This window comes from Zonotrichia albicollis, chromosome 12 (assembly GCF_047830755.1).
Source record: "Zonotrichia albicollis isolate bZonAlb1 chromosome 12, bZonAlb1.hap1, whole genome shotgun sequence".
Classification (NCBI taxonomy): Eukaryota; Metazoa; Chordata; class Aves; order Passeriformes; family Passerellidae; genus Zonotrichia; species Zonotrichia albicollis.
Window position 1 is genome coordinate 4,055,702 of NC_133830.1, and position 15,860 is coordinate 4,071,561.

General features: G+C 47.0%; 1 protein-coding gene across 21 annotated transcripts in view; it reads left to right on the plus strand.

Moving 5' to 3' along the window:
* The window catches only part of FOXP1 (forkhead box P1), a 376,283-nt gene that overhangs the window by 276,198 nt on the left and 84,225 nt on the right, over positions 1–15,860 (plus strand). The window contains exon 1 of one of the 21 annotated variants that reach the window (XM_074550367.1): positions 13,753–13,907. The exons of the other annotated variants lie outside the window; for them this stretch is intronic. The gene's annotated coding sequence lies outside the window, so the exon portion shown is untranslated. Of the gene's footprint in view, positions 1–13,752; positions 13,908–15,860 lie in introns of those variants that run through there. 21 annotated transcript variants of the gene reach the window in all.

Consider the following 15,860-nt stretch of genomic DNA (forward strand, 5'->3'; position numbering starts at 1 on the left):
CAGTTACCTGCAGCCAGGTAGATTTACAGAGCCCAACTGAGTTTATTTGTGCGCTGGCAGTTCCGTCTGTTTGTCCTTTTGCTGTGTGATAAGGAGTTCCTACAGGAAGGTATGAATAACAGGAGAGAAGGCAAAGAAAATCCCCAAAAGTAAAAAACAAAGCCAAGCAAGAAGGAGTAAAGCACGAGTTGGCAAGAGCCAAAGGCCTGGCATGGATTTTACTTTCAGCTTTGGTGTTTATTCAAAGGCTGTGGATACAGGTTAACTTCCTTGGCTCAATATTTATTGCTGTGTTCCTTGCCTTAAACTGGAACAATGAGTGCTTTGTTGATTGGGTTCAGAGATTGTCCCGTTTTATTCTCTCTCCTGCATCCCCCCTCTCTATCTGCAGGTTTTAAGCAGTTTATTTTAATTTCAGATTTCTCACCCTCCATGGTGAATTGCTGCTGTGCCACTGGCAGCAGCACTTGAGGGACTATTGTTCGTCTTTTCAAAGTGGAAGGAGCACACAGCAGAGTCATTAGCTCCTGTGAAGCTTGACCTTCCTTGATGATATCACACTTTGCAGATTCGGAGCAGGATAAACATTTTAAAGGAGAGGGGAAATATCACACAGGTTATTTTTCATCAGAAAAGGTTGTAGAAATTTTCTGTGCAAGAGTTAAAAAGTAAAAGGAAGGGAAAAAAAAGCCATGATGTCACTAGTTACCTTTCTGTTTGACAGCCATCAAAGATGTGTCCAGATCAATTAATAGGAGAGGGAATATATCCTCTCTGTTAACCATGCTGACCCTTGAGCAGACAGTGGAGCAGAAAATCAGTGAAGTCACAGTGCAGTGAGTGATGACTGTACGGATTTTCTCCTAATTTAGCAATGGCAATGATTTCAGTGCTCTTAGGAGTGGGCCCATCCTGGACAGTTTCTCAGGCTTCAGTGTTTGGAAAGTGCCCCGAAGGTATTGGGGATTTCTCTCTGGAATAGGAGCACTAACATCATGCAGAACATAGTTCAGATATTTTTAAATCACGTTGTCAGCAGCTGCCACTACAAGGGGAAGGTATGGTTATGACTTGCATCACTGTTATTTTTTACTTGGAAAGTGTGCTCATTTTGAGTCCTTCACTCAGCTGTGTCTACCCAGAGGAAAAACAAACCAATTTCTTCTGGGAGAACTCAGCAATGGTCACAAGGCCAGCTGCACAATTGTGGTGGTGGTTTGTTGCTAATTCTGCAGGAGTGAGCAGAGAGGACCACCCTGTCCTAAATAAAAAAAGGGGAAGAAAAACCAAACAAAAATAATTTTAAAAAACCCTTTCAGTTTGTAACTTTGATTTTGCTTAAAAAAAGGAGGAAAAAAAAGGGCAGTAAACAGCCTTCATCCTTGCCCAGAATGCTGTAATAATTACTGGGGCAGGTTTTCCATTCCTCGTTGCTTTTGCCTCACACCTGTAGGAAGCCTGCTCTTTTGCTTCTGTGCTTTGCCACCGCAGTACTTTTATTTGAAAACACGAGGAAATTCAATTTCCTAACCCTTCTCTGGAGTCAGGGCAGTTTTAGCGACAGAAGAGTTGCAAATGGCTCGTGTGTGAACAGTTTGGGATGGGGCTGCTCACGGGGCCATGCTGAGGTGCGGGAGAGGGAAGATAATTGTAAATGTTCTGGTGGGGATCTGATTGACAGCCTATTGTCTGCAGGCAGTGAGTAGAGAATAGGAAATGAGTTAAGTGTAGGGGATCTGGCAGGCTGCAGGCTCTGCTGATGGCAGCTGCTGCACCCAGGCTCCCAAACCAGCCCTGGCACCCCTCTTTCCAAGGCATCCCAAAGGGACACCCCTCTGTTGGTCTAAAACATGTGTCAGATGAGGCTGTGTCTCATTTCTGCTGCTGGGACACCTGGGGTGCCAGGGATGGTCTCAGCCCCGTGTTGGGGGGTCCCTGCTCAGGGTGTCACTGTGATTTTTGCTGTGTGTCACTGTGTTTCTGACCCATTCATGTGAGGGGACAACAGGGAAGTCCCATGGAGCTGCTGGATGCCTGTGGTCCAGAAGCAAAGCAAGAAAAGGAAACTTCTTCTTCTCCCCAGCTCAATAAATTTGTCAACACGAGGTCTCTTTGGTAGTTTTACAGTATCATAATATCTGGGGCTAGTTAAGTGTGTTTTAAAGTTTTCATTATCCCACTTTTTTCCCTGGAGTGCTGCATGCCCTCAGGTGCAGCTGCCCATGAGAAGCCCCCAGTGAGCACTTAAATATCACAGAACTGCACGTGCTATAGATAAAAATACCAACACAAATACTCCATCCCCAAAATCTCTGTCTGTATTTTTTTTTATCTCCTTGCCTATGTGCATTTGAGAAAAAAAAAGAAAAATCCCAGATTTGCATTGTTAGTGTAGGCTTCTGAGCCAGATTGTACTACAGAGCACACTGATGTGTCTTCCCCTGAGGTATGGAAAGATCTATGTGTGCTAAGCAGGTGTTTTCGTTTGTTTAATTGGAGCTGAGTTTAGCACAATATTACAGATAAATGAATTACACATGTTCAGTAATTCATAGAAAGTGAGTGTTGTTTTGCTTAGACACTTGTCTTCGCATCCAGGTTTGCAGGGAGAGCGTGCTGGCAAAGCGGACTGAGGGCTTTTAAAAACAAAAAAAAAAGTGTGTGCTTGAGCAGAGCCTGATGTCTGGTTGCTAAAACAGCAGTAACTATTTCACCTTTGTTTAAATCGTAACTTTGTACATTTAAATAGTATCCTGTTTTGACGAACTACAAAACCACAGGTCTGAAAAAGAAGCACACAAGGCCTGTGTCAATAGTTGATGGCATCTCTGGGCAGGAAGTTTTGGGGTGACACACGCTGGTTGTGACGACACCAGGGATGGAGAGACCTGAGAACCACCCAAAGGGCTCTGGAGCTTCTCTGGTGTGCAGTGCCCAGAGCAGTGAATGCACCTGATGATGACTGCTTTGCTTTTACCTGCAGTTTTTGCTACTAGTTCCTTTTTCCATCCCACTTTTTGTTGGGCATTCCAGGCTCAAGCTGCCACATCCCTTGCAGAGGCATGCAGGGTATCAGTGCCCTCAGCCCCTTGTCACCACTGATGGGTCTCTCAGCAGCAGGACAGGATCCCTGGATGGAGCACAGAGGATGTGCTGGCCCTGCTCTTGCAGGAGCAGCGAGCGAGAGCCGCGGGCAGCTCAGAGGTGCTGCCTTTCAAAGGAAGAGCAAAACCCATCGCTCCTTCTGGGAGCAGTCCCAGCCCTTGGCCAGCTTCCAGATGGATAATTCAACTTACCTGAATTTCCTCTGCAGATTCAATTGTAAGCTCTTGTCTCGCTGTCCCCTGCCAGCGCTGTGTGTAACTGTGCTGTGCAGCGTTCAGCAATTGTCGTGTGCAGCGTGGAGGCAGAGGCACAGCAAGTGGAAGGTTGTTTCAGAACTTGGGCTGAACTCCAGGGAAGGTATTGTTTGTGCCTTTTTGGTTCGTGCAGTGCTTTGGAGCATGTTTTTGGGTTAAAGGTTTGGTTGGAGTCTAGGGTCAGTGCTGGCAGTGTCAGCTTTGAGAGTGATTGCGAGAAGTGACTTATTCAGGGACATCCTCACCTTCATGTCTCCTGATAAGTGAAATTAAGGCTGTTTAGCTGCATTCCTCACTCATCTAGGAATTAGTTCATGCATCACCTGTGGAGATCTTGTGTATATTCCTTCCCACCCATCAGCAATAGCTTCCCACCAGCCTCCTATCAGGTCATTCTTCTCTCTGGGCCAGAACAGAAGGGTCTTGTATGGCAGGAGCTGCACTGACAGCAAAACCAGCAGCCCTGGCCCACACAGGTACCCATTTGGAATTTTGCTTAGCAAACCTGTATCGTAGGATGGATCCAGCAGGGCTTGGCACATCAGCCTGGCTTTCTAAAGGAAGCCAAAGGCATGAGGGGAGGTGGTTTGTGATCTGGGAAGTGCTCCTGAATCTCTGGGTTAAATGGAGCCACCACAGTAAACCACCGTTGAAAGTGAATTGGAAGCATTTAAAACTGTTACTTCTCTGAGGCTTTTCCTGCTGCACACATCGGTATGGGATTGTTCTGCAGGAGGTTCCTGAGAATTAATGTGTGTCCAAACCTGGCAGTAATCTCAGAAGGTTGTGGCAGGGTAATCTATAAACTTTTAATTATATATATATAGCTGAGTAAGTGGCTTGAAATCTCTTTAAACTCTTTGTTCACGAATGTACATTAAAAAGTGCCCATCCCACATACACACACGCAGACACACACACCCTCTTCCTTCCTTCCTTCCTTCCTCGTTTTACACCCACTTCCAGCAAGGCTGTGGCTTGTGGCATCCGTCCTTGTGCTGAGAGCTCCCCACGGGGGTGGCCCCGCCAGGGGCTCAGCTGGACACTGAGCCCCCCTTGCTGTCCTCCCACCACTGTGTGCCCAGTGTCACAGGACAGTGCAGAAGCTGTTGACTGTGACTCTGCTTCCCACTTGATGTGCAGCCCTTTTGGGAGGTTGATTCTGCAGCTTCAAACACTTTAATGAGATGCAAATTGTTTGTGATGCTGCCTTACTAAATGTATTGTAATTTTAAAATCATTTGCTTGTTAATTGTATTTAAATAGCTGCCACTTAGACAAGCAGAAAGTTTCCAGAAAGATAAATTGGTTGGTTTTTTTTTCTTTTTTACTGTGTTTGAAAGCAGCCCCAGTGACTTTTCATGGCTGCTTTGGTACAGCACATTCCAAATGGCAGCATGCCCTGGCCTCACTCAACTCCTGGTCCTCAAAGCAAAATACTCACTCTGTCACCTTTCTGCTAGAGAACCACAGTCCCCTCAGAAGGGACACAGTGGAGTGAGTGGCTGGGCATGTTCAGAGTGGTGATCACTCACATTTCCCTCCACACAGCCAAGTCAGATCAGCCTAGGTCACATTTTGGGGTGTGTGATTCAAATGCTGCTATTCCTGTGCATGCAGGATTTGAAAGAATCCTGAAAATTCAGAGGATGTAAGTCTTTTGGGATCTTTGAAATTCCCAGCCCATTTTTGTGTGGATATCTGACTGCTGGGCAGCTGAGGCAAGGTCACCTGTCCTCAGCACCTTCAGGGCTCTGTCTTCTACACGTTGGATTAAATGGCAAAGTTTCTCTTGGCTTCAGCTGAGCAATATGAGGTTCCTACTGACCTCAGTTCAGCTTGGTTTAGAGCTGATTTTGATCCCACACCGTTGCTAGCTTTGGCATGGAGCAAGCTACACTGTGTCATTTGTATTTTAGTTGTGTTTGAAATACTGTCCTGGAAAACGAAAAATAATATTTCCATATCAGTTCATTCTTCTTGCGTTGGCTGGAGGATCCCACCCTGCCAAGACTCCTGACTCTTGTTTTGCAGCTCCTCTGTGTTCAGCACTGGACCCTCATTCCCATCCTGCCTTGTTTTCTCAGTGATGTCTCATATTCCCTCTGTTTTCTGTTTGCATCTTTGTTGTGCGGCAGGATCAGTAATAATAGTTAATAATTAGCAGCTCAATAGCACTCTTCACCTTCAAAGCAATTTTAGGCATTAAATCACTCAGTTCTGCTGGCACTATTGCAATATTGACTTGTTACTTCACCAGTGTCATTGAGGCAGCAAAAGCTGCGTTTTTATGGAGGCCAAAGTGGGGTCATTTTTTTTTTTAGAGTATAAAACTGGCAAAAAATAAAATTTTCTCCTAGGCTGACACTTCGTTTGCCAAATTTCAGCATAGAGCCAATTTTTAAAGCTGAGTAATAAACACCTGAAAAGTTCTGGTTTATAATGGCAGTGCTGAGAAGCCATTAACTGAATGGCTCCACTATAACACAAGAAAACCCTTAAACTGTCAAAAAACCTGTAGAAACTGGACGGAGGCTCAGCAAATGTGAACTTTGCTGTGAGTCTGGAGCTGAGAGGTGCAAAGGCAGCCTGTGGAGAGTGGTAGCACACAGATCATTAGGTGTGTCCCTTGTCCATCAGAGGGAAAATGGTCCTTTCCCAGGTGTGTGATGGAGCGAGGCGAGCATCCTGTCCCAGGTGAGCATCCTGTCCCAGGTGAGCATCCTGTCCCAGGTGAGCAACTCTCCAGGTCTCTCAAGCCATAGGGAGAAAGAAGGTGAGGAGGAGCAATAGGGATGGAGCCCAGGGGAGCAGAGAGCAAAACCTAGGACAACAGCAAAATCCTGGAGCAAGGAAGGAGCTGAGTGATGTGAGGTGGCAGAGGGGATGTGGGAGGAAATGCCGTGGGAGCCTGGGCAGCAGCAGGGCACTGGAGGGACACCAGCAAGGTGGCACCAAGCCCTGGAGAAGCCCTCCTTGGCTCATGCTCTCCAGGGCCTCTAGAGTGAATTTCTGCACAGATTTTCCTGCAAGTGAGGGCAGCTCTGCTTGCTTCTGCCTGTGACCTGCAGCTTGCTGGCAAACTCAGATGCAAATGCCACTTCCCAGACGAGCATCATTCGTGCAGATGGGCAGGTTCAAGGTATCAAAAGCCACCTCCCCAAGGCAGCACACACAGCCCGTGGCCAGCTCGGCCCCTCTGCCCTTCCCAGCACAGGGGGAAGCCAAGCTGTATGAGCAATGTAGTAAAACAGCAAATTGACCAGTAAAAGAAATCAGTAAATGAAGGGAACAGCTATTAATATGCCAAGCCAAGATGTGTAATTATACCCTAGGACTTTTCCAAACTAATACATGTTAAAGGTGTAAACCTATTAAAGGAGAGATTTTTCTGTACAGGGAACTTACGTAGATAGAAGGATTTACACTGTATTTTATTCTTGTATTATAAGGTATAAGGAACATTTGAGCAAATCCAGTCATTCCTATTATTACAATATCATACGTTTTTCATACCATTTTATGCAGTTCTTCAAAAACTTTGGCACTAATTCTCTTTATATTGTTAGGAATTTTCTTTTAAAAACAGAATTCTTTTTCTCAAATAGTTAATTAGATTTTGAACTTCAAATACAGTACTTTTTTTTTTTTCCTCCCAAGAATAGGGGTGTTAAATCCATTGTGCTGGCCAAATTACAGTTTGGATAGTTACATTCTCTCTGCTTAATCACCCTGCAATTTCAGTCGAGTGAAGGATTTGGTGCCTCAGGTGTCCTGAATTCCTTCAGGGCTCTTGTGTGGTGAAGTTGCTGCCACCCTCCACCCCAGAAGCTGATGAGTTTGAAGGCAGAGAATTTTTGTCTCCTTCCAGAGATCAGTTTTTTCAGTATTCCTCTCCTGTTACACACTTTGCAGCGAGTTTGTGCTTTTCCAAACCAAAATCTTTAGACTTATTGGAGGGATTTCTCTTGTTACAGGAAGAGAATTTTTTTATCTTTAAGGGACCACAGAAAAATGATTTCATTTACTTGTTTATCTTTTGCCGTGATGGGTGCAACAATGGAGCAGGTCCTGGCTGCCACACCACATCCTCTCCAGCTCCAAGACCTGCTGCCTCTCAGCATCCTCCCTTTTCTTGTGGCTCAGGGGAGGGGAGGGGAAAGGATCAGAATAAGCAGCAGCTGGATTTGGATAGGAAATGTTGATGGGTCATAACCCTTGCTCACAGACAGGAGCTCTATTTGCCTGGAGAAGGCAAGCAGGAGGGAGAGCCCTGTCCTTGAGTTTGGGCCAGTTTATTCGGAATGAAGGGATAGGTTGTGGCACTGCGCTGTGAAGGGCTGGAGTGAAGTACAAAGGAAAAGCCCAGAGCACGCAGTGAGCCCTGCTTAGTGATGCACAAAGGCCTCTGAGCCGGCGGGATGAGCCCAGGGGATCGGGAGCACAGTCCTGTGGCCGGGCTGTTTGCTCAGCCAGCGCGGCTGCCTGCGTCTCGCCCCTGTGAAACCAGATGTGCGCCATCGGAATGACTGACGTGGCCGAAGGCCAGGGCATGGCTGTGCTGGGGCTGGGGCTTCTCCTGCCCTGCAGCCTTGTTTTCCCAAAACAGCAACACCTCCTCCTCCCCTCCCGTTCCCCGTCCTGCTGGGCGTAGTGAGGGGCTGCTCCTGACCCAGGGACAGCGAGGAGGAGGAGGAGGAGGAGGAGGAGAAGCACACTGTGGCATCAGAGGGCGGTGGTCATGAGGACACATCCTCACCAAGCCCTGCTTCCTAAAAAGCTCTTTTTCCATGTGCATTTGATTCCTGGAGTCACAGTGCTTTTTCTAGCAGGAGCAGAGATCTCAGTGCTGCTTCCAAACTCCATCCCTGTATAGCACCAGCAGTGTCACAGCTTTTCTGTGCACTCCTATCTAACCACGAGGGCTGTTGACTAAACACCTCTTTAGGAAATAATTTGGGTTGTTTTGTTGCGTGTATCAACTTAACTGTTCTGCTTTTTAAAGAAGAGAAAAAGCTTTTCCCTTGGCTGCCTTCTTTAAAAAAAATAAAAATAGCTTTTGAATATTGGAAGAAAACTTGGAGCTGTGAGCCAGCTAAATAAACTGTATCATGAAACCTTAGGGACCACTGAAATGGGAACAGTGGCCCATTACTGCTAAGAAGGTGTTTTATTGAAATATATTGAAAATACTCTGATACATGTTCCCAACAGAGTGAGTGAAAAATGACAGTGCCCAGTGGTGATAGGGGGTGTTCTCACAGGAGTACCAGAATACAGAACTCAGCACTCCTAGACTGTGAGCACAATGGTTTGATAGGTGTTACTACCTAAAGGGACCCAAAGCTAATCAGTTTTATTATAATTTATATCTCTGGCGATACATTCGTGTGTGTAGGTTGGGTTGTTGTAGAAGCAGCCCTGGGTTTTTAAAGAGGATCCTTTGTGAGTGAGGTGCAGCATTCAGTCTCCTGATGAGAGAGGCAGATTACCAGGAGAGGGCAGTGCTTCCAGCAGTGCATTCCCCTCAGCCCCAAACTGGGCTGATCCAGCCCCAAACACCCAGCTGGGGACCCTGGGGTGGCTCCAGCCCCCCACCCACCCTGGGACATGGGGCAGGAGATGGTCTGGGGTGGCCAGGAGTTCACTGGTTAATACTTAACAGGCAAAAATGTGTTTGATTGACATTTGTTTTGTTGATGTTTCATTCTGTGGTTTTTTTTCTTGCCATGGCAACTTTAACATCACGACAAAACACCTACTTTTCCTCTCGGAGCCATCGCTGTTGTCATGCCCAGTGGGTTATTTTGGTAGACAGGGCTTGTTCTTTTCAAGTGGAGGTGTTCCCATCTCCTACCAGATACCACCTCCAGTCTTTCCTGTCCTAAGAAGGTTTTCTCTGTGTGAACACTGTGTTTCAACCCATGGCAAAAAAAATATAAAAAATAGAGTTTTAGTGGAAACTGCAGCATTTCCTCTACTGTACGTGACATAAATGTCATCTCACATAATTAAGGAAAGTAACTGAGAACAGTTAGTGGTGATTACCTCTCAATATATTGTGTACTTTGGGGCAGAAAAATAAATTATGAATAATGCCCAAGCATACGTGGAACAATTTGCACACTGTGTTGTGAGTGATGCAGACCTGCTGGTAGAAGAGTGTGCTAATAAATTTTACTTTGTGGCGGAAACAAGAGATTACAGTTTATTAGGAAAAGGAGATGGCAATTTATTAAGATCAATCAAATATGAATGCACAGCAAAAATGATGCCATACTTATTTATTTATTTATCTAGAAGCATGAGGGGGGGAGCAATTATATAAAATTTGTTGTTTACCTGTGATGTTTGATTCATTATTAATATTTTTATGTTTAGAGGGAACCATAATTTTGCTGAAATGTCTTCCATAACTCCTGTACAATCATATTCATAACTCACCTGAATGTTGACACATCCTGCTGTGTATATATAAATTAACTAGTAACACTGGCATTATAAAATGATGCATTAAATGAAGATGTGAATGGTAATTTAAAGCATGCCATGAAGTGAAATTTAAACCATTGTACAACACTGAGAGGATTTAAAGAGCCTTGTTCATGCAGAATTTGCAGGGCCAGTTAGAAAAATGACAGTTTCACATCAACAAAAAAGAAGAGTAACAGAGGCACAAGGATTACTGAAATGTTAATTGCTTTGGTGTTCTGTTTTGCTAGACACCATCAGCCTAAAAATCACATTTCTGCCTGAAGATATTTTAGCATGAGGGCATTAGCTGAGATTATTAAAAATGACCCAAAAAACTGTTTACTTTGTCCTTTTTCTCAGCACTTTGTGGGTTGTAAGTTTCACTGTTTCCTGTTTAGTCAGTTGTTTTCCCCATTTGTTTTTGTAGGTCTTTCAAACAGCAACAAGGGAAAATGAAGCATTCTCAAAACAGGAAAATATGATTTAACCCCACAAAAATGGGCCTGGGGATCCAGGAGTGGGAATAGTATCCGAGATGGCCTTTTTCCCTCAGAAGTGCAAGCAGCAGTTTGGTTTTTCAGCAGCCCATGGCTCCGGTCCGAGTGTGAGCAGCCTGGGTTGGCACTTGCCTTTGCCAGGCTTGGCGTGGCCCCGCTGGGCGGGTGGGCTCCTCTGTGCCACGGAAGCACTGGCACCTAAATCCAGCTAAATTGCTCCCAAATTTCTGTTTGGGAAGCAGGGCACAGGGTTTGGCCCACTACCAGCTGCCAGAGTGCAGAGTGAGACCTGTTTGGCCGTGCCTGCTCAGGAGAACATCTCAAGGACTGAGTGCAGATGTATTGCTGGTTTAGGTAGAAATTGCCTCGTATTAGGACTAGACATAAAATTGACTCATTTGGGGCAGGTTGACTCTGGTTAGAGAAGATTGCACTTTGTAGATGTCTTTTCTTTTTTTCTTCTCTACCCTGCAGGCAGCTGAGGCTTTTTTGTAGGCAAGTCTGAGGTCTCTGCATGGAGAGGTACCTGCAAAAGTCTGTGAATAAAGTGTACATGTAAAATAATGGCATAGCAAAATCATTTATTCCACTGTACTTGTTGTAATTCATGATCTATTCCTCTCACTTGGACCTTAGAGCTTAGTATCCAGTGATAATTTTCTTTCACCTAGGTGAAAGATACCACCACCTAATATGGATCAGATCCCATGGGCACACAGTGCCAAATAGCCTTCTAGCCTGCCACGCTCTCTCCCAGTTATTTTTAATGTATTACTTTATGTGTTCTGTTTTGAATATCCCTGTCTGATGGTCTCTGTCTGTGATGACTCTTTGTAATTGAATGGAATTAAAGTGGGAGTTTATGGTTCTTCTTGGTCTTTTAAAATATTTTGCTGGCTTAGAAATGCATTATATTTCATGGTGACCTTGCTTAACAAGTGCTACCTTCTCTGTTACTAAGGCTGAAGTTTTTAGCCCAGAGCAGATGTTGGCTGAGCTTGCAGGTATGAAGCTTTTATATGAAAGGGTATAAAACGCTTTAAAAATACGGCTTGCAGGTTCTGTGGCCAGCACTCAGTGCTTAGACAGCACCTTTCAATTTTCAAAGTGTTTTGCAAATATTGGTCTATAGAAGATCCTGAAACAAGTTGTATTATCCCCAATTTGCAGATGAGGAGGCAGAGATGTTGGGGCCATTGACTGCCTTGAAATTGTGCAGGCCACTTCAAAGTCAGGCCAGGAACACTGCGGACTGAGCTCTCAGAGAAAGAGGCATACTCAACATCAGAGACATTAAAAAATAGCTAGAGCCACCAAAATTCCTAGGTGACTTGCCCAAGGCTCGGGAGAATTGTCAGTGCCAGAGCCAGCATTGTGCTTTTGCTTCATGTGTAGCTCTCACAGCTTTGGGCTTGCATTGACAATTACACTTTTTCTTTGCCCCTGGAAAGAAGAGAAAGGCCTTGAGCAAAGTGGTAGGCTTCATAGAATCGCCTTTTTTATAAACAGAGTAATGCAGAGCTTGGCTTAGAGGCGTGTGATGAGCTGGTGACCAGGGCAGAAGGAGGGCACTGGCCTTGGATTGAGCTGTGTGCCTGGCTATGGTGATACTGGAAAATAAGAACTGATGATGTGAGAATAGGATTGATGCCTGTCTGGGTGAGAAGTTTCTGCTGAGGAAAACAAGATGGATCAAAAGATTTCCCAGCTAGGATCTGTAGAGCATCCCCTGATGATCTGCAGAGACTGCCTGGGCATGCAGCCCCCTGCTCATTTTGGCTACAGAGTTGGTCAGGGTGTGTTAACACTCAGAGCCTTCCAAACGCTGCTCCTTTGCCGTCGGGGCTGCTGGGAACGCTGCCACAGCAACTCTCGTAGAAATCCAGCAGGAAGGAGGAGGTGGTCCACAAGAGAACTGTTGAAAAGTTTAAGTCTGTGTATTCTGTCGTGTATTTCCCAAAGCAATCCAAGTTCCTCGAGATTACTTTGAAGTCCAGGACAGGAAGGATTTCTCTTAAGCACAGGTGATAATTATTACTAGCGTGTTGCATGCTTTATGGTTTATGTTATTGCTGAGCTCCCGGTGTGTCGGGGGCTCTGTGTGTACGTGTGTGCTTAGCTCTGCACAGATATAACAAGGATAAATCCTGCCTGTTCCCATGCCCTGTCTGTGCTGACCTGCTCAGGGCGTCCGTGCCCCTTTAAGAGCAGGCACTTTCTGATTCATGTAGGCTGTTTCTGGCAGATTTAGGGTCTTGCAAAAGATGCCCTTAGTCCCTTATTAAATATTCATAAGAGGGTGGGGTCACATTTTTGTGACCTGAAAAAAATCCCATTAATAAATTTGTTATCTGACACGAAAACACTTTAGGGTGGAAAGCAATCCGTATCGCATCCCATTTAACATCAGATCACAAGTTGTCAGTAAATTGGGTCCTTTGTCTTTGCTTCTTGTGAGGTTCTTCAGCAGCATCACTAATGGGGCTATTGTCTGACAGCCCCGACTCCTGCAAATAACGGGAGGTTCTGCTGGGAATGGTGTAGGGCAGCTTCTGTCTGCTCTTGTGCTTGCACGTGAAGTAACTGAGGAGTTACTCTCTGCCTCAATTTTGTCTTCAGAAACTATGTGAAAAGGTAAAAAAACTGTAATTGAAATAGGGGGGAGAGGTTTTACCAAATATTGCTGCCTGAGAAGTAGTTGATGATCTCTGTGGGATACAACTCAGCATATGCTATGGATGGGAGCTTTTTGGGGAAGGGAAAACAGGGCACCAGGTTTGTGGCAATCCCTGGCTTAGATAGAGTGCACGAACAGGGGGTCGAGTTTGGGTGAAGTCTGGAAAAGCATTTCTTGGAGCTCGCCCTCCTAAGTTTGTGAAGCTTATTCTGAGTTGGGTGTACGCACGTTTGAGAGGTGCCCCAGACTCAAACACAGCGGCTTTCGGTGCACGGAGCCCGAGGCTCGGCTGCCTTAGACATCCATGTGTGGCCGTGGATGTCGCCGGGCAGGGCTGGCAGGGGTCGGGTACCGCCGGTCCCCAGGCGCGGCCGAGGGAAGAAGGGGAGATGCTCCCCTCCGCAGGCCGAGCGCTCTGCCCCGCTTCGGTGCAAACTCCCGTCAGAAGCACCTTGTGCTCGTTTCTTTATTATTCTCCGTTCTATTTTCCGATACCGAAATCGCGGGGTTGTGCGGCAGAGCTGTCGGGCAGACAGCAGCAGAGCGGCAGCCACTTTCCGCGGGAGCCGGGAAAGTTGCGGGGCGGGCAGGAGGCTCTCCCCGGGGCGCCGCCAGCGCGCTGTGCCGGCGCTTTCCCCCGCCCCGGGGTCCGGGGGGGTGTCCAGCCGGCGGTGCCCGGGCGGGGGGCGGGGGCGGCCCGCGGGGCGCCCCGTTCCGGGGCGGGGTGTGCGCGGCGGCGCAGGGCGGGGCCGCGCGGGTGGCGGCGCGGCGGCGGCAGCCCGCGAGCAGCGCGCCCCGCACTCCGCCCGCGCCCGCGGAGGCTCCGCACCGCTCCGCGCCCGCCGCTCCGCCAGCCCGCTCCATGGCCCGGCGCGCCGCTCGCCGCCCGCCGCCGCCCAGGTGGGTGCCCCGCGGGGGGATCGGGGGCGGGAGGCCCGCGCAAAGTGGCGGAAAGAGCCGCGGCGGCCTGGAGGAGCCGCGCGGTCCCGGCTCCTCCGCGGGAGGAGGAGGGAAGGAGGGAGGGACGGCGTGTGCGCCCCGCAACTCGCCGGGGGTTTTCAGAAGTGATGAGCGGAGCGTGTCGCCTGGCGCCTGTCGTGACAGTCGCGGGTGCGCGTAGCCGGGCGGGCTGTGCCGCAGCGCTGGAGTTGGGAAGGAGAGCGGGGAAGGAGGGAAAGTGCACGGAGCCGGATAAAACACAGTGTCAGGTTTAAATGTCAGGAACCGGGATCGCTGAATGGATTCGCTAGTCAATTTACCAGGGGGAAATTGAGTGAGCTTTGTTTTTGACATTGACTGGTGCTGTGAACCCCGGCGAAATGGATGTAACGGGATCTCGGCGCAGCCGGGCTCGGTGTCAGCGTTGCAGTGCGAGTGAGCTGAAATTTCGAGGGTGGTGGTGGCGGGGAGGAGGGAACCCTTAGGAAGTGGGTGGTAAGTTTAGAGCAAAGTGCATATACACTCTTCCTCTCTGCAATTAACTCCTTCAAAGCCAGCTTGTTTCCGAAGGCGGTGAGAGTTGTGACTTGTGCTGGTGGCAGGGAAAAGCCCCTCGGTAACGCGACACAGTCCTGCCGGTGCGTGTGCCGCCGTTCGACCCGCTACCATTTCATATTTTTAAATAAAAACAAGTTTGGTGGCAGGAAGTGTGAATCATTCAGGGTGACCAAGATCTGTTTATGAAAACCAAACGGTTGGATTTATTCTAGCAGTGAGTGTTGAGTTGTGAACTACAATAAATCGCTGAAGTTTATTTCTAATAAAAAGCGACTTGCGTACGCTAGTTTGCTTTTTTATAAATAAACTTAAGTATTAAAAATCTTTTTTTTTATTTGGATCACAGCTGATTCTCATGCTTGATGCTCCCGGGCCCAATCCTGAAATGCCTTGTGCATGTGCAGTAGCTGTAGTAGGCAAGGAGGCTCTTTACCCTCCTCTCCCCCCGGAGCTGTAAGCACCCTGCCTGTTAAATTATTTTTTACCAGATCGAACCCCTCGTAAGTGTGTTTAATGTGCGGAGCTTTCAGGCATCTCGCACATCTTTTACACCAAGTTGAAAGGCATTTCTGTTTGCTTCTAAAAGTCACGGCTACAACACATGTGCACATGTGCGTATGTCATTAGAGTGTGCTTCTGTCTGGTAAAGAAATGGCTTTTGTTGATTGTATATTTATTGTAGTAGCAGCCTAGGAAGTCTCTAAAAGCAGGCTCTGTCCTCGCAGCCAGCGGAAAATCTGCTGTCAGAGGGCTTTCAGTGATCTCCTGTGGCTACGTCCAAAAAATTTCATTGATAAGGCTGCAGAGATGAAACCCGAGTCCTGCCTGAACAGAGTAGCTGCCTTGGCCTAGACTGTGATAGAGCTGAACTGCAAACTGATTGGTCTGACACTTTATAATCAAAGTTGATTTATTGTTCATTAGTAGTGCATTAGCCCTTTCAGGCAAGACAGTTATTTGTGTAGTGGCCTGTCAAACAAAAGACCGCTAGCACCTGTCATTTCCAAACCATGAGATAAGCAAGCAGATATTAAGATAATGCAAATAGGAATACAGTGGAATGAGGTAAAGTTCTAGCAATTTCTCTGTAAGAAATATTGTTTTATTTAACGTGCTCATGCTTAGCAAATAGAGGAACTGGATTATACAGTGAAGGGGCTCCCCTGCACCAGGATCATCAGGAGGAGAAGGCGCTGGGAATGAGCTGGGCATCCGTGGCTTGTGGTTTCAGAGCACCTCTGAGGTGAGGAGGGACTTGGGGCAGATAATGAATTGGGGAAAGCCAGTCACTGATACAGAATGAAGATGTAGATGCTGTTTTGTAGCCTTAATTTAATTTTGTTTGATTTTGGTTTT